Here is a 24664-nt window from a genome sequence, read left to right on the forward strand (position 1 = left end):
CCCCTATTTCACCTACTCCCTCTATTACCACAGCAATCATGACTCCTCTTTGTACCGTGCACAAACCAGTCTCCAGAGATATAGTTAGAGGAGGATGTGTCCGAAAATAGGAAGGAAAGAGAGAAATGTAATTAAAGAGAGCGAGATGGAGAGGGGTGAAAGAGAAAGCCAGGGAGAGGTATAGAAAACCTTTTTGAGCAGATGTGTCAGAGAGAAGCTTAGAGGGAGAGACAGAGAGGCTATGAAATAGAGAGGGGAGGAGTAAAAGCCCTCCCTGTAGGTTTTTCTTCACCCATTCAGAGCGCTGAGGTAGGGCTAGGGCTGATCACAGGTGATGAGCAAGAGTAGAGTGAAGAGGGGGGAGGATCAGTAGAGCAAGGGGGATAACTGAACCCCTGCCGCGCCTCGACAAAGGAGCTCACACCAATGAAGAGCCTTTCTCTATTTCTCTCTTTCCCTTTCTCTCTCTCTGCCTCATCTCAGCTCATCCCCCCTCAGTCGCCCGCCTGTTCCAGTGTTTTCACAGGGCTTTCGAGATGGGAGAATAGTGGGAGAAATTAGGAGTGCGACCGTGGGGATGAAATGCACAGTAATCAAAGAGATAGTGAGATGAAAGTATATTGTTCCCATGAAGGGCAGAGTAGAAGGGGCTGACACAACGCGGATTGAGCGGGCACTCGGAAGCTTTGTGTCTGTGTTAGAGTAAGTCTGTGTGCGTGTGTCAGCTTGGCTGCGTGACCCTCAGTGAGCTAATCTGGAGTATGGATTTTGGAATGAGGAGCAGCACTTAAAGGTAAGAATCACCTCAAAATATACCTGTCACTGAGAATATGCCATATTATTAAGGAATTCTCTTTTTTCCAGAGGGGAGAATTCTTACCAACTGTACTCGTGTTTCAAATCTGTAACTGACATTTCTAACACAGGGAAGATTTGACTGGAATGATCCATTCTCCAAAGTCTGTCTTCTCTTGCGCATAGGCACTCTTTCAGAAGGAGAGAGTGAGGGTAGGAGATTTCATAATTTTCTTGTTGAAAACCCTCCTGAAAAGGCGTAGTCCTATTCTGTTGTGGATGGGGTATGTGGATAAGTGATATAGGGGCGAGTGGGAACTGTCTGGGTGAAGTGAAATGAGTGGATGAGGTACGTATATAAATTAGGTGGATGCTGTGTGTGAGATTATCAGTGGATTTGGGGAGTCTGGATGAAAGTGTGGTTGAGGTTGACAGAGTGGAAAGCTCTGGTGATGAGGTGAGTTTTGTGGATATGTAACTGTTGTAATCAGATTTTTAATCAGTGTATAAGTGAGTAATAGTGGGGATAAGATTGAGGAGGAAATTAATGGATGAGGAGTACTGTATGGACGGAATAAATTGATCAAGTCTTTGGATAAGGTTGACGACATGGATGAGGTCTATGGATGAGGTGTGTGTGTATGAAAAGTACATTGAGGATGATATGAACTGTATGGGATGAATGAATGAAGTATGTGGATGATGTGAACTGCATTGTTGAGAAACATGGATGAAACATGCAATTAATGAAAATTGCGGAAGAGGTGAACTGTATGGATGCGACTTATAGATGAGGGAGTCGGTTACCCACTGAGCTGTCCTGATGAGGTGAGCTTAGCGTATGAATTTCTTCTATGTGGATGAGTGCCCTTTTGAAAGCTTGCAGATAAGGTGAGATATTGTGTGGCCGTAGCCCTTCATGCAGATGAGTGCTCGCGAAACCCATAACTTAATACACACATCTCCCCTGACCTTAAACATGAGCAAATCCATCTGAATTATACATGAGCTATGCTACTGAAGAGGTCTCCAGGCTGGACCTACTGTCTGTCTATTCTGTCTGTCTGTCTGTCTGTTGGAGCTGCTAATGGAGGGAAGAGGAGCCCAGTTTCCAGTAAAGAGGCGTTACCGCTGCCTGCGCAGGGATATGAATGTGTGTGAGGTGTTACCATGGCAACCTGTGGTAACGCCAAGGCAGCAGCTACTCATGCTGGGGTACAAACAGAAATAAAACAATTACATCACAACAAAACTGTAGCCTACATGATAAATAAACCAATACATCTTACAGAACATTATTACACTGAACAAAAATATAAACGCAAAATGCAATAATTTCGAAGATTTTACTGAGATACAGTTCATATAAGGAAATCAGTCAATTTAAATAAATTCATTAGGCCCTAATCTATGGATTTCACAATACTGGGAATACATATATGCATCTGTTGGTCACAGTCACTTGGGCTCCTGAGTGGCGCAGTGGTCTAAGGCACTGTATCTCAGTGCTAAAGGCAGCACTACAGATCCTGGTTTGATTCCAGGCTGTATCACAACCGGCTGTGATTGGGAGTCCAATAAGGTGGTGCACAATTGGCCTGATGTTGTTGGGGTTGGCTGTTGTTGTAAATAAGAATTTGTTCTTAACTGACTTTATTTAAATAAAATAAATAAAAGATACCTTAAAAAAAAGTAGGTGTGTGGATCAGAAAATCAGGCAGTATCTGATGTGACCACCATTTATTTGCCTCATGCAGTGCAACACACCTCCTTCGCATAGCGTTGATCAGGCTGTTGATTGTGGCCTGTGGAATGTTGTCCCACTCCTCTTCAATGGCTGTGCGAAGTTGCTGGATATTTGCGGGAACTGGAACACGCTGTCGTATACTTCGATCAAGAGCATCCTAAACATGCTCAATGGGTGACATGTCTGGTGAGTATGCAGGCCATGGAAGAACTGGGACATTTTCAGTTTCTAGGAATTGTGTACAGTTCCTTGCAACATGGGGGTGTGCATTATCATGCTGAAGCATGAGGTGATGGCGGCAGATGGAAAGCACGACAATGGGCCTCAGGATCTCATCACAGTATTTCTGTGCATTCAAATTGCCATCGATAAAATGCAATTGTGTTCTTAGCTTATGCATGCCCATACCATAACCATATAGTTAACGTGGAAATGATTGAGCCAATTGTAAGTTGGGGATGATTAGGTGGCCATCATGGTATGAGTTTCAGAATGGGAATTTAGCCGGGACACACCAGGGTTAACACCCCTACTCTTACAATAACTGCCAAGGGATCTTTAGTGATTACAGAGTGATTAACATCGCATCCAAAAGACAGCACCCTACACAGGGCAATGTCCCCAATTACTGAATTGGGATATTTGTTTTTAAGCAAGAGGAAATAGTGCTCCCTACTGGCCTTCCAACACCACTTCCAGCAGCATCTGGTCTCCCATCCAGGGACTGACCAGGACCAACCCTGCTTAGCTTCAGAAGCAAGCCAGCATTTGGATGCAGGGTGGTATGCTGCTGGCTGCTCTGTTCACACTGTCTGCTATCTGCCCGGTACAGTTGAAACCTGGATTAATCCATGAAGAGCACAGTTCTCCAGCATGCCAGTGGCCATCGATGGTGAGCATTTTCTCAATGAAGTCGGTTACGACGCCGAACTGCAGTCAGGTCAAGACCCTGGTGAGGACAACGAGCACACAGATGAGTTTCCCTGAGACGGTTTCTGGTTTTGGCATAAATTATTTGCTTGTGCAAACCAACAGTTTCATCAGGTGTCCGGGTGGCTGTTCTCAGACAATCCCGCAGGTGAAGAAGCATGATGTGGAGTTCCTGGGCTGCCGTGGTTACACGTGGTCTGTGGTTGTGAGGCTGGTTGGATGTACTGCCAAATTCTCTAAACCAACATTGGAGGCGGCTTATGGTAGAAAAATGAACATATAATGTTCTGGCAGCAGCTCTAGTGGACATTTCTGCAGTCAGCATGCCAATTGCACGCTCCCTCAAAACTTGAGACATCTGTGGCATTGTGTTGTGTGACAAAACAATGCACATTTTAGAGTGGCCATTTATTGTCCCCAGCACAAGGTGCACCCGTGTAATGATCATGCTGTTTATTCAGATTCTTGATATGCCACACCTGTCAGGTGGGTGGATTATCTTGGCAAGGGAGAAATGCTGACTAACAGGGATGTAAATAAATTTGTGCACAACATTTGAGAGAAACAAGCTTTTTGTGAAGATGGAAAATTTCAGGGATCTTATATTTCAGCTCATGAAACATGGGACCAACACTTTACATGTTGTATTTATATTTTGGTTCAGTTTACATTATTACTCTATTATCACACATTTACAATATAACATGTACAATACTACAATAATACAATATTACATTGTGTCTGTGTGTAGAGTGAGTGTGATAGAGTGTGTGTGCGTATGCGTGTTTGTGTGCATGTCTCTTCACAGTTCGTGTGGTGCCATGAGGTGTTGTTTTATCTGTTTTTTAAATCTGATTTTACTGCTCACTTGAGTTTCTTAATGTGGAAGAGAGTTGCATGTAGTCATGGTTCTATGTAATACTGCGCGTTTCCCATAGTCTGTTCTGGACTTGGGGACTATGAAGAGACCTCTGGTGGTATGTCTTGTGGGGTATGTATGGGTGTCTGAGCTGTGTTAGCTGTTTGAACAAAAGGTTCATTGCTTTCACCACGTCAATACCTCTCACAAAGACATGTGTTTTCTCCCCTGAATCAGAGAGGAGCGGAAAGGAGAACAGAACTATCTCTCGTGAGGGGCAATGGGGGGTCATATTGCTCTCTCATTTAGCTTTTTGTTCCACTCTTTGCAGCCTTTTATTCAAGGGAAGCAGTTTATAAAGCTTTGTTTTGATAAAAGTTTACAGCCACATCAGACCAAGGATATGAGCTGAACATAAGGGAGTCGCAGATAGATCAGAATACTGATAACAGTCGGCACACTTGAGCATTTCCATCTTTCGTACACTGAATATGGATGGTGTGCTACGTAGCACAGTTCTCTGAACGTAGTTGTGCCACTCATCTTCCTCTGAGGCAAGCTGGGGTGTTTGGTTGTTATTGGCGACTGGGCTTGTAGTTCTGACAGGGAGACGAGGCTCCTCTGTAGTGTCCTCAGTCTGGGATAATTAGAATTGCAAATGTAGTCTTCTGTAGGCGTTCGTTTCAACAAACTCAAGGTTTTCCTGTCTGCGGTGAATAGGTTTTGACTCAGAAACACTCTTGTGCAGATAATTCACAAGAGCAAGGGCATATTTGTACGCACAAAGGACCTATTTTGTCTCACACAGGCCGGTACACTACCCATTGTACCACTGGCATCAATTGGACTGCCATGAAAACTGAATTGGTTCAGAATACCCACCCCCGAAACACACACACACACACACACATACACACACTCACAACTGTATATGGAAGATATTTTCCAGAGCAATACTGTAACGTACAAGAACTCATAAAGTGACATACTTTCTGGAGGGTGCTTCCAGAGGCTCATGATTTCCCAGGTACTGGAATGTTGTCATGAAATGTAAACTTAATCTTGAGGCTGTTCCTTTATAGCTTGGTGGTTCAGATCTGTTTGTACTCCTCCCAGCCATGTTTGTTGACTGTTACACCCAAGTAACATGCATGGCTTGGCAACGATAGACAGATTTAGCTATACAGACAGCACATAAAAATAGGACTTATGATATGACTTTAAAAAAAGAATGATGACGCTAGTTTGCACCAGAGACTTCACATGCCCTATAATGGTTGTGACCTCTGGTTTACTTACTGTTTATTTGATCCGCGGGCTATATCAGGAAATAATTACTGTTGACACTTTTCTTTGAACCACCTGTGTGTAACACACTTTGAATACATTACAAACCAACTCTTGTAAAAAACATATTCAGGGGTGAATTGAAATTGACCCCCAAAAACCATATACTTAGTAAAATTTATGCAAGTCAATTAAATTATTTTTTAATTTCATTTTACTAAAAAAGTTCTGAATAAATCAAACTTACCATGTTGCTTAAAATGTAAGTATCTTTTAAAAGGATAACCAAAGATAGAGAAAATTGATTTAATTTACTGCATTTTAATAATATTTAAGTTCTTGCAACAACTTGCCACATGGCTCTGTTTTTATCGGATTGTGGTTAATTCAACATTTGTAGACATTATGATTATTTTACACAACGTTGTATACATTGAGTGTACAAAACATTAAGAACACCTTCCTAATATTGACTTGCACTCCCCCCTACCCCCTTTGCACTCAGAACAGCCCTAATTTGTCGGGGTATGGACTCTACAAGGTGTCTAAAGCGTTCCACAGGGATACTGGGGCATGTTGACTCCAATGGTTCCCACAGTTCAATGTCCTTTGGGTGGTGGACCATTCTTAATACACACAAGAAACTGTTGAGCGTGAAAAACCCAGAAGTGTTGCAGTTCTTGACACAAACCGGTGAGCCTGGCACCTACTACCATACTCGCTCAAAGGCACTTAAATGTTCTATATTGCCCATTCACCCTCTGAATGGCACACATACACAATCCATGTCTCAATTGTCTCAAGGCTTAAAAATCTTTCTTTAACCTGTTTCCTCCCCTTCATCTACACTGATTGAAGTGACATCAATAAGGGATCACAGCTTTCACCTGGATTCATCTGGTCAGTCTATGTCATGGAAAGAGCAGGTGTTCTTAATGATTTTTACACTCAGTGTACATGTTTGAAGAAAGACAAGAATACACTACCGTTCAAAAGTTTGGGGTCACTTAGAAATGTCCTTCTTAATGAAAGAAAAACACTTTTTTATCCATTAAAATAACATAAAATTGATCAGAAATACAGTGTAGACATTGTTAATGTTGTAAATGACTATTGTAGCTGGAAATGGCAGATTTATTTTATGGAATACCTACATAGGCGTACAGATCCCCATTATCAGCAACCATCACTCCTGTGTTCCAATCGCACGTTGTGTTAGCTAATCCAAGTTTATCATTTTAAAGGGCAAATTGATCATTAGAAAACCCTTTTGCAATTATGTTAGCACAGCTGAAAACTGTTTTCCTAATTAAAGAAGCAGTAACATTGGCCTTCTTTAGACTAGTTGAGTATCTGGAGCATCAGCATTTGTGGGTTTGATTACAGGCTCAAAATGGCCAGAAACAAATAACTTTCTTCTGAAACTCATCAGTCTATTATTGTTCTGAGAAATGAAGGCATAATGATTCATTACACGTCATGTCTGGTTAGATGGATTGCGGCATAGCTATTTTCAGGTCTCTCCAGAGATGTTAGATCATGTTCAAGTCCGGGCTCCGGCTGGGCCACTTAAGGGCATTCAGAGACTTGTCCCAAAACCACTCCTGCGTTGTCTTGTCTGTGTGCTTAGGGTGGTTGTCCTGTTGGACGGTGAACCTTCTCCCCAGTCTGAGGTCCTGAGCGCTCTGGAATGTTTTTGTACCCTTCCCCAGATCTGTGCCTTGACACAATCCTGTCTCGGAGCTCTACGGACAATTCCTTCAACCTAATGGCTTGGTTTTTTGCTCTGACATGCACTGTCAACTGTGGGACCTTATATAGACAGGTGTGTGCCTTTCCAAATCATGTCCAATCAATTGAATTTACCACAGGTGGACTCCAATCAAGTTGTAGAAACATCTCAAAGATGATCAATGGAAACAGCATGCACCTGAGCTAATTTTAATACATTTGCAAACATTTCTAAAAACCTGTTTTCGCTATGTTATTATGGGGTATTGTGTGTAGATTGATGAGGAATTGTTTTTATTTAATCCATTTTAGAATAAGTCTGTAAAGTAACAACATTTAGAAAAAGTCAAGGGGTCTACATACTTTCAAATGCACTGTACAGTGGGGCAAAAAAGTATTTAGTCAGCCACCAATTGTGCAAGTTCTCCCACTTAAAAAGATGAAGAGGCCTGTAATTTTCATCATAGGTACACTTCAACTATGACAGACAAAATTAGAAAAAAAATCCAGAAAATCACATTGTAGGATTTTTTATGAATTTATTTGCAAATTATGGTGGAAAATAAGTATTTGGTCAATAACAAAAGTTTATCTCAATACTTTGTTATATACCCTTTGTTGGCAATGACACAGCTCAAACGTTTTCTGTAAGTCTTCACAAGGTTTTCACATACTGTTGCTGGTATTTTGGCCCATTCCTCCATGCAGATCTCCTCTAGAGCAGTGATGTTTTGGGGCTGTCGCTGGGCAACACGGACTTTCAACTCCCTCCAAAGATTTTCTATGGGGTTGAGATCTGGAGACTGGCTAGGCCACTCCACGACCTTGAAATGCTTCTTACGAAGCCACTCCTTCGTTGCCCGGGCGGTGTGTTTGGGATCATTGTCATGCTGAAAGACCCAGCCACGTTTCATCTTCAATGCCCTTGCTGATGGAAGGAGGTTTTCACTCAAAATCTCACGATACATGGCCCCATTCATTCTTTCCTTTACACGGATCAGTCGTCCTGGTCCCTTTGCAGAAAAACAGCCCCAAAGCATGATGTTTCCACCCCCATGCTTCACAGTAGGTATGGTGTTCTTTGGATGCAACTCAGCATTCTTTGTCCTCCAAACACGACAAGTTGAGTTTTTACCAAAAGGTTATATTTTGGTTTCATCTGACCATATGACATTCTCCCAATCCTCTTCTGGATCATCCAAATGCTCTCTAGCAAACTTCAGACGGGCCTGGACATGTACTGGCTTAAGCAGGGGGACACGTCTGGCACTGCAGGATTTGAGTCCCTGATTTGAGTCCCGTAGTGTGTTACTGATGGTAGGCTTTGTTACTTTGGTCCCAGCTCTCTGCAGGTCATTCACTAGGTCCCCCCGTGTGGTTCTGGGATTTTTGCTCACCATTCTTGTGATCATTTTGACCCCACGGGGTGAGATCTTGCGTGGAGCCCCAGATCGAGGGAGATTATCAGTGGTCTTGTATGTCTTCCATTTCCTAATAATTGCTCCCACAGTTGATTTCTTCAAACCAAGCTGCTTACCTATTGCAGATTCAGTCTTCCCAGCCTGGTGCAGGTCTACAATTTTGTTTCTGGTGTCCTTTGACAGCTCTTTGGTCTTGGCCATAGTGGAGTTTGGAGTGGGACTGTTTGAGGTTGTGGACAGGTGTCTTTTATACTGATAACAAGTTCAAACAGGTGCCATTAATACAGGTAACGAGTGGAGGACAGAGAAGCCTCTTAAAGAAGAAGTTACAGGTCTGTGAGAGCCAGAAATCTTGCTTGTTTGTAGGTGACCAAATACTTATTTTCCACCATAATTTGCAAATAAATTCATAAAAAATCCTACAATGTGATTTTCTGGATTTTTTTTCTCATTTTGTCTGTCATAGTTGACGTATACCTATGATGAAAATTACAGGCCCCTCTCATCTTTTTAAGTGGGAGAACTTGCACAATTGGTGGCTGACTAAATACTTTTTTTGACCCACTGTATATATTAGTATTAGGCAGCTTGTTGTGCCATGAGGTGTAATGGATCATGATGAACGGATATCAAAACTGTCAGGCATATGGACGTTCAATGATAAGACCACCTATTTCCACAATCATCAGTCTTAATGACAGGCACTGGCAAACTTACCATTAGGCAATTGCAATTGCATCATCAATGGGCCTCATGAGCTGGGCATAATTATTACTTTGTATTAATAATAATAATACAAAAAAATACAAAATAACATATTTAAATAATTTCTCCGCTTGAGGCTCCCACGTCCTCCGCTCAAGGAATTTCATCACGGTAGCACATTTAGAGATTGATTTATAGCCATTCATCTAAAATAATTCACAGATTAAAAATAAATAAAAAAACACTTTCTGTTTGTCATAGATGTCATAAGACTAATATGAGATGAAAGGCGAGTTCCTAACAAGTGCAGAAAGCCAAGCTAGAGCTCTGTGAGACGTTCACAGCGATGGGTGCAGGCGTTCTGATCAAGAGAAACCTTCAGAAAATATGCAAATTTTCTCTAATACTAAACATACAAATATGTATTTTACGGTTATAAAGAAGGTGAAATATTATAGTTAGTAGTTTTACAATTTTATTCTACTATATTTAGCAAAAATATAAGTAATTTCAAGCCTTAGTCACACAGTTTTGTTGAATAGGAAATACATATTATAAAATATTTCATATTTTTGTCATATTTGTACTTTGTACCTGAGTTGGTGTCCTCAAAAGTGATTACACCTCAGGAACTATTTTTACCAGAAAGGCTGAGATTTTAACCTTTCTTGGAGTGTGCAGCATTACATGATATATAATAACTTTTGGGGATTACATAGATTACATTTACGATTACATTTAGGTACATTTAACTTTAAACAATATTAAAGATTAAGATACAATCACACAAAGTAACTAATCAGAGAGATTAAGTAAAACACATATATGTTTATATTATCAGTAAAACCCACTTATTTTTACGGCTAGTCTTATTTCCCTGGACTTACTTTGATTATTTACATTTGAATAACTTATTCAAGTGTTTTTACTCAAAAACATAGGAAATTACATATACTCAGTAATATTGTGTAGAAATTATTGCCTTAATTTTTTTAAGTAGATTCAACATCTCATTTTCTACAGTGTACTTTGATCCAATGTGATTAGGTTGATAAAGTAAGTTGTGATAGCAAGGAAACAAATTTGACTCAACCACTTTTTGCTCAGAGGCAAGGTCCCTGTTGCACATCCCCACCGTTTACTGTAATGTAGGTGCTGCCCTATAGAGGTAATTCCCCAAACTTTCTGCAAACAAAATAAATATTCAATGTTTCTCATAATTCTCCAAGCTGATTCATCTGAGGTAATATTCAGGTCCATGGCACGCTGGAGAGTGAGATATGAGGAGAGAATAATGAGAAAGTGAAATATTGGAGTATTGTGACTGAATTCAGAGTTACTGTTGGGAGAGAGCTTAGGGGACAAGGGGACAAGGGGCTTAGGGGACAATGTAGGGTAGAGTACATCGGTGGAAAGTGAGTATTTGATAAGCAAGTACTGGGAGAATAATGAGAGAGTGTTCAGAGAGTGAGTTTTGGCAGAACAAATATTTATGAGCATTGCATTGCAGGAATGAGTGACTGAGCTAAGAGCGTGGCCGCTGTTGGGACATTGAGAATTTGAAGCAGGAGTGTTGCAAGTGTGTTGCTTCTCCCTAATCTTGTGAAATGTGTCAGCATTCCTCATCACTGGGATTGTCAACTACTTTGGGGATTAATTAGCATACCAGGATCTGAGATGAATCCACTACAGTGTTAAGTGTGACTCTCCCCTCTCCTTCAATCTATAGGCTTCTAGTACCCAGCACACCCTTGTAAATTACATTTAACTTGGAGGTGGTAGTGATATATACAGTATATACAGTGCATTTGAAAAGTATTCAGACCCCTTGACTTTTTCCTCATTTTGTTATGTTATAGCCTTATTCTACAATTGATTACATTGTTTATTTTCCTATCTACACACAATACCCCATAATGACAAAACAAAAACACGTTTTTAGAAATGTTCAGACCCTTCACTCAGTACTTTGGGTGTCTTCTTGGGTGTGACGCTACAAGCTTGGCACACCTGTATTTGGAGAGTTTCTCCCATTCTTCTCTGCAGATCCTCTCAAGCTCTGTCAGGTTGGATGGGGAACGTCGCTGCACAGCTATTTTCAGGTCTCTCCAGAGATGTTCATTCGGATTCAAGTCCGGGCTCTGGCTGAGCCACTCAAGGACATTCAGAGACTTTTCCTGGAGCCACTCCTGCATTGTCTTGGCTGTGTGCTTAGGGTTCACCCCAGTCTGAGGTCTTGAGCACTCTGGAGCAGGTTTTCATCAAGGATCACTCTGTACTTTGCTCCGTTCATCTTTCCCTCGATCCTGACTAGTCTTCCAGTCCCTGCCGCTGAAAAACATCCCCACATCATGATGCTGCCACCACCATGCTTCACCATCGGGATTGTGCCAGGTTTCCTCAAGACATAATGCTTGGCATTCAGGCCAAAGAGTTCAATCTTGGTTTCATCAGACCAGAGAATCTTGTTTCTCTTGGTCTGAGAGTCTTTAGGTACCTTTTGGCAAACTGCAAGCGAGCTGTCATGTGCCTTTTACTGAGGAGTGGCTTCCGTCTGGCCACTCTACCAAAAAGGCCTGATTGGTGGAGTGCTGCAGAGATGGTTGTATTTCTGGAAGGTTCTCCCATCTCCACAGAGGAACTCTGGAGCTAATTCAGAGTGACCATCGAGTTCTTGGTCACCTACCTGACCAAGGCCCTTCTCCCTTGATTGCTCAGTTTAGCTTGGTGGCTAGCTCTAGGAAGAGTCATGGTGGTTCTAAACTTGTTCCATTGATGGAGGCCTCTGTCAGTGGCATAAGGTACTTAAGTAAAAATACTTTAAAGTACTACTTAAGTTGTTTTTTGGGGTATCTGTACTTTATTTATATTTTTGACAACTTTTACGTTTACTTCACTACATTCCAAAAGAATATGATGTACTTTTTACTCCATACATTTTCCCTGACACCCAAAAGTACTCGTTACTTAGCTGCTTAATAGGACAGGAAAATGGTCTAATTCTCACACTTATCAAGAGAACATCCCTGGTCATCCCTACTGCCTCTGATCTGGCGGATTCACTAAACACATGCTTCGTTTGTAAATTATGTCTGAGGTTTGGAGCATACCCCAGGCTATCTGTAAATAAAAAAACAAGAAAAGTGCGCCATCTGGTTTGCTTAGTATAAGGAATTTGAAATGATTCATACTTTTACTTTTACTTTTGATACTTAAGTATATTTTAGCAATTACATTTACTTTTGATACTTAAGTATATTTAAACAAAATACTTTCTGACTTTTTTATTTTATTTTTTATTTTTCATTTTTTATTACAGAAAACACAAGGAAGGGGTAACATTAAAGTATTAGAAGATGAAGGACAAACAATACAGCATCAAGACACTATCAAACATGTATCAGTCTTTCCGCAACAGAGCCATCCTTATGTGTGAGGTGCGTGTGCATGATAGTGATATAAAATATATGTCATAGTTTCCTTTTTCATGATCACAATCTTGTGAAACCCGAACCCTCCAAGATCCCCCCACAGTTCCCCAATAGCTGTCCCTCAACCATTCGAGACCCCTCCCACAGTCCCCCCCGGTGAAAAAAAAATACAATTAATTCCATTCCCCACCCCCAAGAACCCCCCAATGCACCAACAACCAAGAGAATGAACTAAAGAGAAAAAAGGAAAAAAGACAAGAAAACAGCAAACAACAAAGCAAAAAATAAAACAAAATAATAAATGTAAAACAAAGGACATCAAGGACAACTGAAATCATAACAGCAATGCCTACTTTATATGTTTGTGTGCATGTCTGGCACTATTACATGTATGTGTGTGTTCTTGTATGTGTTTATTAGAATGAGAGTGTGTGTATATGCATGTGTACAAACACCTGCATGGCATCAGCCTCAGGCAAACCGGCATTAGTTGTAAAAACACTGCCACTTAGTGTCATTCAAATGTACTTTTATTATGTTTTATTTTGACTTTTTTTCCCTTTATCAATTGACCATCATTCTCTCTCACACACAGCAACTCCACTCCCACTTGTCTCCAATTCCACATAACAACCCTCAGCTTCCCTCAGCCCATCCCATCTATCTCTGCTGACCACCCATTTCGTGTTTCTACGCAACACATATCTTTCAACTATGCTATGATGTTTAACGTACAATTTCAATCTATCTAATCGAATAGAATCTACAGATTGCGTGTTGAAGATAAATACTTTTACTAAGAGTATAGTATATTAGTAATTGACTGACCCGGTCTCTCCAGATCTCCTAACAGTACTATTTCTAGGGTCAATTTTAGATCAATGCTATGCATTTTCAGCCATTCCTGAACCTGAGACCAGAAACAGGCTACCTGAGGGCAATACCAAAATAAATGGTCTATTGATTCTGTATCCTCACAACAAAATCTGCAGAGCTTCGATGATTTTATGCCCCAAATATTTAACATTTTGTTGGTGGCAAGAATTCTATATAATAATTTTAGCTGAAAAGCACGAAGTCTTGAATCTTGCGTTGTTTTTTATATCAACTCATATACCCTGTACCATGTAATCGGTACGTCAAAAATCTCTTCCCAACTATTTTGCAATCTGTATGGCACAGTTGTCAACATCCTGGTCCTCAAATGAAACTGGTCTACTTGCCTATTTATGCTATTTTTATTCCTCCGCCAGTTTTGATCCTTTATATTGGGCAGACAGACCAGTTCCCTACCTCCTCCCACTGCCACCCGCCTCCTCCATTTTTGGGGCAATGCTGTAATCAATTGGTTGTACTCTTGGATTGAGCAGACCTTCCCGTACAATTCTGATAACTCCATGAAGGACATAACTCTACCATTACAATTTACAATATAATTTAAGAACAGAATACCCTTTTCAAACATCTTTCCCATAAATACAGGTATTTTATCAACCAGTACATTTGAGTTCAGCCATAATATTTGTTGTAATATTTGTTCTATCTTTTCAGGGGGATGAAATTGAAATTGTAGCCAGCTCTGCAATGCTTGTTTGAGAAAGACGGATACTTTGAAAAAAGTATAATTTTCAATTAATCGAAAATGAGACATGGCAATCTGCACAAAGGCAAAAAGGCCATTTTTAAACAATGGATGAGCTTTTCTTATTAATCTAATTGAGAACCATTTAGGGTTCAAATAAAACTTTTGAATGAGTGAAGCTTTTAGAGAGAGGTTTAGTGTTTTTATATTTAATAATCTCAACCCACCCAATTCATATTCATTATATAGATATGCTCGTTTTATTTTGTCTGGTTTAGCGTCCCAGATAAAGCAAAATATTTTTTGCTCATATTTGAAAAACGAATCATCAGGAGTAGGCAGCGCCATAAGTAAGTGAGTAAACTGAGATATGACTAAGGAGTTAATCAGGGCAATTTTTCCATAAATAGACAGGTATTTACCTCTCCATGGTTGCAGGATCTTGTCTATTTTTACAAGTTTTCTATTGAAATTAATTGTGGAGAGCTTATTTATATCTTTTGTGATATGAATACCGAGTATGTCTACTTCACCATCAGCCCATTTTATAGGTAAGCTGCAAGGTAATGTAAAAGTTGTATTTTTTAAGGATCCAATACGTAATATTGTACACTTATCATAATTAGGTTTTAGTCCAGAGAGTACAGAAAAGTTATCTAGATCTTTAATGAGACATTGCAGGGATCTAGCTTGCGGACTTAGCATAAAACTTTAGTCATCGGCATACATGGACACCTTTGTTTTTAAGCCTTGGATTTCTAATCCTCTAATGTTGTTATTGGATCTGATTTTAATAGCTAGCATTTCGATGGCCATAATGAATAGATATGGTGACAGCGGACACCCTTGTTTCACTCCTCTTGACAATTCAAAACTCTCTGAGAAGTAGCCGTTATTGAATATTTTACACCTGGGGTTGCTATACATTATTTTTACCCATTTTATAAGAGAATTACCGAAATTGAAAAAATGCAGGCATTTATCAATAAAATCCAGTCTTACTTTATCAAATGTCTTTTCAAAATCCGCTATAAATACCATTCCTGGCTTCTTATATGTTTCATAATGTTCTATTATTTCTAGTACTTTTTGATTTTTACTCAGGTAGTATTTTACTTTGTGACTTTCATTTTTACTTGAGTCATTTTCTATTACGGTTTAACAATTGGGTACTTTTCCACCACTGGCCACTGTATTCTTGGGGACCTTCAAAGCTGCAGAATTATTTTGGTACCCTTCCCCAGATCTGTGCCTCGACACAATCCTGTCTCGGAGCTCTACGGACAATTCCTTCGACCTAATGGCTTGGTTTTTGCTCTGACATGCACTGTCAACTGTGGGACCTTATATAGACAGGTGTGCTTTTCCAAATCATGTCCAATCGATTGAATTTACCACAGGTGGACTCCAATCAAGTTGTAGAAACATCTCAAGGATGATCAATGAAAACAGCATGCACCAGAGCTCAATTTCGAGTCTCATAACAAAGGGTATAAATACTTATGTAAATAAGGTATTTTTGTTTAGTATTCTTTACTGCAAAAATGTCTATAAACCTGTTTTTGCTTTGTCGTTATGGGGTATTGTGTGTAGATTGATGAGGGGGAAAAAAATATTTAATCCATTCTAGAATAAGGCTGCAATGTAACAAATTGTGGGAAAAGGGAAGGGGTCTGAATACTTTCTGAATGCACTGCATAATAATAATAATATTAATAATTATTGCAATTTTAGCAGATGCTTTTATCTAAAGTGACTTTCACTCATGTATACATACATTATAGTTTTTTTTTACACACGGATAGTCCATTGAATCTAACCCACTATCCTGGCATAGCAAGCTCCTTGCTCTAGAAAGAAAGAAATTAAAAAGAGAGAAAAAATGCTTTATTTGAACGTATCAAAACACTTTACTTGTGTGTTATAAAGCCCACATAACACTGTCAGAATAATTAAACGATAGATGATAGATGATAGTCGTGGCAGCCTGTGTCATATTACAACTCAGCATGTTAAGTCTCAAACCCTTTTTCTTAAATGTACACACCTCTTTCAATTTTCAAAGGCTCATTCTTAGATCATTCACATTAAGCAAGATTCTATGGAGTCTGAGACAACTGAGTCAATGCAAAAGAAGACAAACGTGATATAAAACCATAACAGCCCCTAGCTGAGTTTCTCTACTCCACGATCTCAAAGGAGTTGAGTTGTGATGAGTGTACCTCCAAGTTAAATGTATTTATTTATTTAACCTTTATTTAACTACGCAAGTCATTTAAGAACAAATTCTCATTTACAATGACAGCCTACCCTGGTCAAACCCTCCCCTAACCAATTGTGCGCCGCCCTATGGGACTCCAGATCACGGCTGGTTGAGATACAGCCCGGAATCGAACCCAGGTCAGTAGTGATGCCTCTAGCACTGCGATACAGTACCTTAGACGGGGCGTCAGGTAGCCTAATGGTTACAGCGTTGAACTGGTAACTGAAAGGTTGCAAGATTGAATCACCGAGCTGATAAGGTAAAAAAAATCTGTCATTCTGCCCCTGAACAAGGCTGTTAACCCACTGTTCCTAGGCCGTCATTGAAAATAATAATTCTTAACTGACTTGCCTAGTTAAATAAAGGTAAAATAAAATATTTAAATAAAATTAAATATAAAAAAAGACTGCTACGCCCCTCGGACCCCTCACCACTGGATCCCCTCAAGTACATTGTCGATGCGAAGAAAGTTTTATTAACAAGTATGGATTTAGCAAACAAAGCAAGGCCTGCCTTTACACAGGACAAACATAGTGGGGTCCGGAATGATTGGATTCCTTGATAAAGTATAAAATAAGTAATGCATACACGACCGTTCAAAAGTTTGGGGTCACTTAGAAATTTCCTTGTTTTTGAAAGAAAAGCAATTTTTTTGTCCATTAAAATAACACCAAATTGATCAGAAATACAGTGTAGACATTATTAATGTTGTAAATGACTATTGTAGCTGGAAACGGCAGATTTTTAATGGAAAATCTACATAGGCGCACAGAGGCCCATTATCAGCAACCATCATTCCTGTGTTCCAATGGCACGTTGTGTTAGCTAATCTAAGTTTATAATTTTAAAAGGCTAATTGATAATTCGAAAACCCTTTTGCAATTATGTTAGCACAGCTGAAAACTGTTGTCCTGATTAAAGAAGCAATAAAACTGGCCGTCTTTAGACTAGTTGAGTATCTGGAGCATCAGCATTTGTGCGTTCGATTACAGGCTCAAAATGGCCAGAAACAAAGAACTTTCCTCTGAAACTATTCAGTCTATTCTTGTTCTGAGAAATTAAGGCTATTTCACGCGAGAAATTGCCAAGAAACGGACGATCTCGTACAACGCTGTGTACTACTCCCTTCACAGAACAGCGCTAACTGGCTCTAACCAGAATAGAAAGAGGAGTGGGAGGCCCCAGTTCACAACTGAGCAAGAGGACAAGTACATTAGAGTGTCTAGTTTGAGACACAGATGCCTCACAAGTCCTCAACTGGCAGCTTCATGAACTAGTACCCGCAAAACACCAGTCTCAACGTCAACAGTGAAGAGGCGACTCCGGGATGCTGGCTTTCTAGGCAGATTTGCAAAGAAAAAGCCATATCTCAGACTGGCCAATAAAAAGAAAAGATTATGATGGGCAAAAGAACACAGACACTGCACAGAGGAAGATTGGAGAAAAGTGTTGTGGACAAACAAATCTAAGTTTGAGGTGTTCGGATCACAAAGAAGAGCATTCGTGAGATGCAGAAAAAATTGAAAGATGCTGGAGGAGTGCTTGACGCCATCTGTCAAGCATGGTGGAGGCAATGTGATGGTCTGGGTTGCTTTGGTGGTGGTAAAGTGGGAGACTTGTACAGGGTAAAGGGGATCTTGAAGAAGGAAGGCTATCCATTTTGCAATGCCATGCCATACTCTGTGGACGGTGCTTAATTGAAGCCAATTTCCTCCTACAACAGGACAATGACCCATAGCACAGCTCCAAACTATGCAAGAACTATTTAGGGAAGAAGCAGTCAGCTGGTATTCTGTCTACAATGGAGTGGCCAGCACAGTCACTGGATCTCAACCCTATTGAGCTGTTGGGGTAAAAATCTCTTCAGATTACCTCAACAAATTGACAACTAGAATGCCAAAGTTCTGCAAGGCTATAATTGCAACAAATGGAAGATTATTTGACGAAAGCAATGTTCCACAAATACTGTATATAGCGAGATGGCCACCACAGTTAATTCTAATTATACATTCATCCTATATACCATGCAATCTACACCTTGTAAATACCAGATATCTTTGGCAAGCAGTGAGGCATACTAATTTGATCAAATTAAATTAAAGATAGAGAGCACACCCACTGTAAACCAAAAAGTAATTTATCAGGCACAGTGAATCAAGGCTTGTTTTTTTTTTGGTAGAAATCTGGATCAATGGTAATTGTTGCTTTTTCTTTACCTTATGGCACAGTTTCAGAGTGACAAATATTGTAATAGTTTATGAACCATACTGAAAAGGGCAATATGGAAAGAACAGATCTGAGCCAGAACTGTACAAGTCAGGTTGGCACAATAGTGTGAAAGGGTATAGAGATTTTCCATTCTTTATTTAAATGTCTTGCTTCAGTTTGACGTCAGTCACACCTGTAGGCCAATAACATACAGTAGGGCTAAATCATATAGTGCCAAATGACATAATAGCCTACAGGGCATACAATAGAATAATGTGGGCATTCATTCACGTCAAGTGAAGTGGAACTGAAACATTTATTCCAACGTTGAGTATTAGGCTACCCTGCCAAGCAGTGGCAGAGAAACAACAGAAGTGGTTGTCTTTCCCTACTCCCATGTCAACGTGGTTTTCACACAGAGAATAATAATGGAAGCCAGTCAGGCCAAATTCTGTGACAGTACAAGCTGCTAATCCCTTGGTACGATTTGGTGACAGGGGAGAGTGCTAATCCTTCCATACGATTCAGTACCAGTGAGGACTGCTTAATCCCTTGGCACAAGTCTGATGGAACTCTTCAGGAATGAAACATGAGCATGCCGGGAACCAGGGCCAGTCGCTCCAACAGACTTCCTGTTGTTATCTGGCAGCCATTGTGATAATTCAAAGGAGGGTTGTCAGCATATCAAAAAATGAAGATCTATGGATTTTCCATGGATGACATGCAAAAATGCCAGTGTATTGTGGATGGCAGGCAAGCCTCCGTGACAATGAAATAGGCTAAATAAAAGAATAAACGAATGGATGTATTTACAGTGCATTCAGAAAGTATTCAGATCCTTTCACTTTTTACACATTATTTTACGTTACAGCCTTATTCTAAAAATAATAAAACATTTTCCCCTCATCAATCTACACACAATACCCCACACTGAACATGATTTGGAAAGACACAGAACTGTCTATATAAGGTCCACAGTTGACAGTGAATGTCAGAGCAAAAACCAAGCCATGAGGTCGAAGGAATTGTCCGTAGAGCTCTGAGACAGGATTGTGTCGAGGCATAAATCTGGGGAAGGCTACCGAAAAATTTCTGCAGCATTGAAGGTCCCGAAGAACACAGTGGCCTCCATCATTCTTCAATGGAAGAAGTTTGGAACCACCAAGAATATTCCTAGAGCTGGCCGCCCGGCCAAACTGAGCAATCGGGGAAGAAAGGTCTTGGTCATGGAGGTGACCAAGAACCCGATGGTCACTCTGACAGAACTCCAGAGTTTCTCTGTGGAGATGGGAGAACCTTCCAGAAGGACAACCATCTCTGCATCACTCCACCAATCAGACCTTTTTGGTAGAGTGGCCGGACAGAAGCCACTCCTCAGTAAAAGGCACATGACAGCCCGCTTGGAGTTTGCCAAAAGGCACCTAAAGGACTCTCAGACCATGAGAAGCAAGATTCTCTGGTCTGATTTTCCTGAATGCCAAGCGTTACGTCTGGAGGAAATCAGGCACCGTAAGTTGTTATTTTCTATAGTAGAGTGGTCAGGGCGTGACAGGGGGTGTTTTGGGTGGTTGTTCTATGTTTTCTATTTCTATGTTTACGTTCTAGTTTTTCTATTTCTATGTTGGTATTGTTTGGGTTGATCTCTAATTGGAGGCAGCTGATCCTCGTTGCCTCTGATTAGAGATCATATTTAAGTAGGGGTTTTTCTCTTCTGGTTTTGTGGGTTATTATCTTTTGAGTAGTGTGTTTTCCTCTCTGCGTCACAGTTTGTTGTTTTTTGTGTTTCAAGTATTTAGTGTCTTTGCATTTTAGTTTCACAATAAATAAAATATGTGGAACTACAAACACGCTGCATTTTAGTCCGATCCTTTGAACAGCCGTGACACATGGTGGTGGCAGCATCATGCTGTGGGGAGCACATAGCCAAGACAACGCAGGAGTGGCTTCAGGGACAAGTCTCTGAATGTCCTTGAGTGGCCCAGCCAGAGCCCGTCTTGAATCCAATCTAACATGTCTGGAGAGACCTGAAAATAGCTGTGCAGCGACGCTCCCCATCCAACCTGACAGAGCTTGAGAGGATCTGCAGAGAAAATGGGAGAAACTCCCCAAATACAGGTGTGCCAAGCTTGTAGCGTCATACCCAAGATGACTTGAGACTGTAATTGCTGCCAAAGGTGCTTCAACAAAGTACTGAGTAAAGGGTCTAAATACATATGTAAATGTGATATTTTTGAAATATTTATTTATACATTTGCAAATAATTCTAAAAACCAGTTTTTGCTTTATCATTATGGGGTATTGTGTGTAGATTGACTATTTAATACAATTTAGAATAAGGCTGTAACGTAACAAAATGTGGAAAGGGGGTCTGAATACTTTCCGAATGCACTGTATTTAAGCACTGTATTTATTCATAGATTCATTAAATCTACATTCACCATAAAATTAACTTATTTCATCATCATATTTTAGTTATCCAATGTTACATGATTTGAAATAACATAGAGGCACTGCACTGAAGACATTCACAGCCAAGCATCTTGCATGAGGAGTTCTTGGAACAATTAAAATTGGATGAACAAGCCATGATATATTTCCCTTTGAAATCCAAGGAATCCACTGTTGAATCTCATAACACTGAACTTTGGTGGTCAATAGTTTGGATCAATATGGCACCACATTATTGCAACAGCCTTCCACACATGTATTACAAATGTCTCCCCAGGGCTTAGTGGGAACCATAAAAATGTTGACAACAAGGAGAGAGTGCACTTTAAAGAGGTTTTTCCCTCCTTTTTATTTTTATAGCCTCTGAATAGATGAACACGATTAACACTTGACCTTTGAAGGGATCCCTTTCTGTCATCTTTCTCTGTCAGTTTATGTTGACAGTTACAGACACAAAGCCTTTACGGAAGCAATATCATATTACAATATTTCACTGCTGTTTCGGGCTGCAAATGGCAATATTCATGCCCATAGGGGACACAGGGGCACGTGTCCCCCTCAGATTTGTCCTGTTAAAAAATGTATTTAATTGTTGTTCTTTCTCTGTAATAGCCACCTAGCACTTTTATGAAGGTGACTTAGCTAACACAGATAGCTCCTCAATTTCCCAAATTCATATCAAGAAGCAATTTCAGGTTATTAAGCTAGAGTAGCTAGCTTGTCTAACTATGTTAGCTAGCATGCCTGCTGGCAAGGTTGGTAGACGTTAGAAAAGCACCAATAAGTAAATGTACTAAATAAGACTCACATTCCTTTCAATCTTTACCCAGAGTTTTGCAGAGATGCAGAGAAGCATATACAGTTGAAGTCGGAAGTTTACATACACTTTAGCCAAATACATTTAAACTCAGTTTTTCACAATTCCTGACATTTAATCCTAGTAAAAATGCCCTGTCTTAGGTCAGTTAGGATCACCACTTTATTTTAAGAATGTGAAATGTCAGAATAATAGTAGAGAGAATTATTTATTTCAGCTTTTATTTCTTTCATCACATTCCCAGTGGGTCAGAAGTTAACATACACTCAATTAGTATTTGGTAGGATTGCCTTCAAATTGTTTAACTTGGGCCAAATGTTTCGGGTAGCCTTCCACAAGCTTCCCACAATAAGTTGGGTGAATTTTGGCCCATTCCTCCTGACAGAGCTGGTGTAACTGAGTCAGGTTTGTAGGCCTCCTTGCTCACACATGCTTTTTCAGTTCTGCCCACAAAGTTTCTATAGGATTGAGGTCAGGGCTTTGTGATGGCCAGTCCAATGCCTTGACTTTGTTGTCCTTAAGCCATTTTGCCACAACTTTGGAAGTATGCTTGGGGTCATTGTCCATTTGGAAGACCCATTTGCGACCAAGCTTTAACTTCCTGACTGATGTCTTGAGATGTTGCTTCAATAAATCCACATAATTTTCCTTTCTCATGATGCCATCTATTTTGTGAAGTGCACCAGTCCCCCCTGCAGCAAAGCACCCCCACAACATGATGCTGTGTTGGGTCATTGTCCTCTTGAAAATTAAATGATATTCCCACAAAGCGCAATCCAGATGGGATGGTGTATCCCTGCAGAATGCTGTGGTAGCCATGCTGGTTAAGTCTGCCTTGAATTCTAAATAAATCACTGACAGTGTCACCAACAAACAGTGGGATAGAGCTATCTTCTGTATACCACCCCTACCTTGTCACAACATAACTGGTTGGCTCAAACGCATTAAGAAGGAAAGAAATTCCACAAATTAACTTTTAACGTGTTAATTGGCACACGTGTTAATTGAAATGCATTCCAGGTGACTACCTCATGAAGCTGGTTGAGAGAATGCCAAGAGTGTGCAAAGCTGTCATCAAGGCAAAGGGTGGCTACTTTGAAGAATCTCAAATATAAAAAAATATTTTGATTTGTTTAACACTTTTTTGGTTACTACATGATTCTATATTTGTTATTTTATAGTTTTGACGTCTTCACTATTATCCTGCAATGTAGAAAATAGTAAACATTTAAGAAAAACCTTTGAATGAGTAGTTGGTGTCCAAACTTTTGACTGATATATTTCTTTTTAAGAACCACCAGTCAGGAGGATACAGACAGCTCAAGAGGTATGCTTAGATACCGTATGTAGAAAAAAAAAAAAAATTTTTTTACATAGAATTAAGCATAATGATTATGTCTCTAGATTGCAGGAAAAATCTGTTTCAGGTATTTGAATAATGCAACATTCTCTAACTTATGGCCCTCTTCCGGACCGCCCCCAGCCAATCTCAAATACTTTGTGCCCCCTTTGGAGTGCATGACTCCCCTGAACATCAAGTTACATTTTATAGGACTTTTAAATCCATTATAATAATGTTTCATGCTACATACCTCTGTTAACGGTCTCTGTATGAATCAATACTCTGTGTGGTTTTAGAAAGGTGGTAAAACTTTGGGTGTGGCAGTCTATTTAAAGATGAGCCTCAAGTGGGTTAGAAAGAAAGTGAGCTCTATGAAACAGTGACGGTATATAACATGAAAAATGGATGAGTTCTACCTTCTGAGACTAAAATTAGAGAGAAACCTAATACGCAGAGTGTCCTTCAAGTAACACTTGATTTAAAAGCAACAAGCTGGATGTGAAAAAAATGTGGCATTCAACAGAACACCCGGACAAGATTGGTGGGAAAATGTAGTGCCAGTCGACACACCAGTGAAAATCTGATTATTTCTGTTGCTGGAACCTAAGCTACCATTGAAATAAAAACACCATCTTTTCAACCATACATTACACGCAGCCTTATTTTTTTGTATCATTATTGTAACTGCTCTCTGGAGAGAATATAAATAGCAAAACTATCATGCAAGCATCCTGTATGGTCTACTGCATCATATAATTACTTGCATCAGGATTGCATCAGGTGAGTAGGACATGCTCCATGTCAACCTGTGCTGGTAGACTAGACTTAAGCATCCATGAGCACTTGTGAATATTTTTGCAGTGCTTATGCGTGTGTAATGCTTTGCTTTTGAGCATGAAGTTCCCTTTTAAGTCCATTTGCTCATAACCCTTAATCACCCATCCCCTAAGGAAAACAACAACAGACAAATATTTGGTTCGTGTCTTTGAATCCAAAAACTAGGGGCACTGTTATCCATCTGCAACAGACCTTGTAACCCACAGTGCTGTATGAGAGAGAGAGAGAGAGAGAGAGAGAGAGAGAGAAAGAGAGAGAGAG

At 40.0% G+C, this 24664-nt stretch overlaps 1 protein-coding gene across 1 annotated transcript in view; it reads left to right on the forward strand.

The window, feature by feature from the left end:
• The first annotated feature begins 627 nt into the window (after positions 1–627).
• The window catches only part of LOC115172479 (leucine-rich repeat and immunoglobulin-like domain-containing nogo receptor-interacting protein 2), a 38094-nt gene continuing 14057 nt past the window's right edge, over positions 628–24664 (forward strand). Inside the window, exon 1 of the mRNA XM_029729951.1 lies at positions 628–793. The gene's annotated coding sequence lies outside the window, so the exon portion shown is untranslated. The remainder of the gene's footprint in view (positions 794–24664) is intronic.

Source organism: Salmo trutta, chromosome 33 (genome assembly GCF_901001165.1).
Source record: "Salmo trutta chromosome 33, fSalTru1.1, whole genome shotgun sequence".
NCBI classification, from domain to species: domain Eukaryota; kingdom Metazoa; phylum Chordata; class Actinopteri; order Salmoniformes; family Salmonidae; genus Salmo; species Salmo trutta.